Raw genomic sequence first — 2,994 nt, forward strand, 5'->3', positions numbered from 1 at the left:
TATAGTAAGACATACATAAATCATTTATACATTTATATGCACAAATACACACACATTTCCAAATGCACATACACTAACTGCAACCACAAACACGCCCACATACATACATACATACATACATACACACACACACACACATACACACATACATACATACATACATACATACATACATACATACATACATACGGCGCTGTATTTTCATACAAAAATAAACTAAATCGGTCCCCTGTTTGTGCCGATGAGTATTACATATTTCTAATCAACTGAGCTGCTTATTCAGTGGATTATGTATAATATAAATAGTTGAGTATTGCTCAGACAGTTTTTATTCCTTAATGAAATACTCAGACCGAACGGAACAGGTGAAGTCTATGTGTTGGTTTTTCCATAATCTCGACGCCCCAATTTCCTTTTTAAGGCTTAGATAAACCCGATGGTAAAAGACACTTGTTCAAGATGCCAAGTAATGGAATAGAAACTGGAACCTAACGATTGCAAAGGGAACTTCTTAACCGCTCAGCAATGTCCGTATCCAATCACACGTATAAATACTGCTCTGCAGATATGAAACCCCTCCCCACAAATCAGTAGGAAACAAAATATTTATGGACAACCACTTGTGTTCCAGTAGCTTCTCTATCCTGATTTTAATTTCAAATTTTTTCCCCAATAGTTAGGTACACTCGGTTATTTTTAATAAATGTCTGGGTGACAATCTGGAAAAGAATTATGAAGCTAAGGAAAATACTGGCTAACACATAACAAATATAATCTGTAAGTGGAACATTAAAGCTATGAAAAATTTTCCGGAAGTTCAGCATAACAATTATTGTTATCCAAGTACCAGCGATGGAGCTTCTGTTTCTTTGGGAGAAACCTACTCCTTCATTCTAGGAAGACTTTTAATTAATAAATAAACTAAATAAATAAATAAATAAAAAACGCCGTACATATATGCATACATTCATCTGCTATGACGCACATTACAAATACATTCTGTAAGCGGAACAGTAAAAATATGCAAGACTTTTCTCAAGCGAATTAGTTTTTTATGTACATTCCAAAGATGTTGCTTTGTATCTTAGTTTGAAAAGTAGCACTTTCCCTGCTAGAAACTTCGAATAATTAAAAATAGAAGAGAACGTACAAAAGTACATGGGTGGAGGTGTAGCAATGTAATTTTGAGTTCAGTCTCAAGATCACCTCGTGCAAATGTTTTTTTTTAATAATAGCCTCGGTCCGACCAAAGAATTGTGAGTGGATTTGGTTAACAGAAACTGAAAGAAGCCCGTCAGATATGCGTGCGTGTGTATGTGTGTATGTATGTGTGTGTGTGTGTGTGTTTGTCACTCACCACCGCTTGACAACTGGTGTTGTTATGTTTACGTCCTTGTAACAGAGCGGGGCGACAAAAAGAGACTGATAGAATAAGTACTGGGATAGTTTGTTCGAGTAAATCCCAGCATGACTACAGTCTAGTGCAGTGGTTCTCAACCGGGTTCCATATGACCCCCCGGGGGTTCATCTAAGGCTTTTGGGGTCCACATGAACAAAGCAGTAAATTAGGTCCTTGGTATTATTTTAAGAGACCATGAAGAAATTTTGCTATAGACCCATTTATTACTAGGTTTCTTTTTCTGTTGTACATAATCCAGCCTACATAAGTTAATTTGTGAAATACAAACTAGGAATTTTGAAAGAAGTGTCTATAAAATTAGTTAGTAAGCATTAAATAGCTATTGGGGTCCACCATAATAAAATAGTAACCAAATGATTCCATACGTAAAAAAAAAAATGATTGAGAATCCCTGGTCTAGTCACTAGCGTACCTGAGGCGGTCCGCCCCGGGCGACACTTTTAAAGGGGTGGCACTACTTGTTGTAGGCTGTTGCTGTGGGCTATTTGCCGTAGGCAGTATGTGGTGTTTATGGGGTCCGGGGCGGCAAACGGAAGGGCCGCCCTGGACGGCACACACTTAAGCTACGCTAGTGGGTCTAGTGTCTGAAACAAGCAAAAGACGCATACACATATACATACATACGTTCGCACGTTCATACATATATACATACATACCTATGTAGTTGGACATGAACCCACTCCCAACATACACACGTAGCCACACTCATACACGCAAATACGATTTAGTGGTTAAGAAGCTCGCTTCAGTCATGAAGTGCCGGGGATCAAAACTGACTGCATGACATTTGGGGAAAGAGTCTTTTTAACTGAAATTTATAAGAGCGACAGAGACGGAAATACATCTGAATGAATGTTCTAGTAAGTCAGGGCACAAACCTTGCCAACACACTATGGTACATTAATTCCACCTGAGGATTACGTTAATGCAACAAGTGACTGCGGAATACAAGCTTTGACGACATATTAGTTCAAATTCAGTTGATCGATAAGCTAAAATATTCGTCGTCTAAACCGACTGAGATCCATTTTAAACATACAAACACACCCACCCACGCGCGCGCACACACACACACACACATGTGTACACACCCTATATACAAGCAGCAAACCATCTTTTTTTCACATGCTCACACGGATATATAGATTCACATCGACACATTCTCACACCCAAACACACACATACACACACGTAGCGCACACACACCAATACACACACACACATACATACACGTATCTGTACACGTATCCCCCAAACACAGACACAAACATTCACATAGACATGTATATGAGCCTGAATGGTTATATCTATGTGTACGGTTTATAAGGACGCTTATGTGTGTGTGTACATACACACAGACATGTATACGTATACATAACACACACACACACACATATATATATATATATATAAAACACACACATATAGATAGATAGAGAGAGAGAGAGAGAGAGAGAGAGACGCATTCATGTGAAGACACAGATAGACTCAAGCATGTATACCGACATAACCCATTCACTGAAACACGCACACAGACACATTGATACACATATACATGCAGACGTTCCCCCCCC

Source organism: Octopus bimaculoides, chromosome 10 (assembly GCF_001194135.2).
Source record: "Octopus bimaculoides isolate UCB-OBI-ISO-001 chromosome 10, ASM119413v2, whole genome shotgun sequence".
Lineage (NCBI taxonomy): Eukaryota > Metazoa > Mollusca > Cephalopoda > Octopoda > Octopodidae > Octopus > Octopus bimaculoides.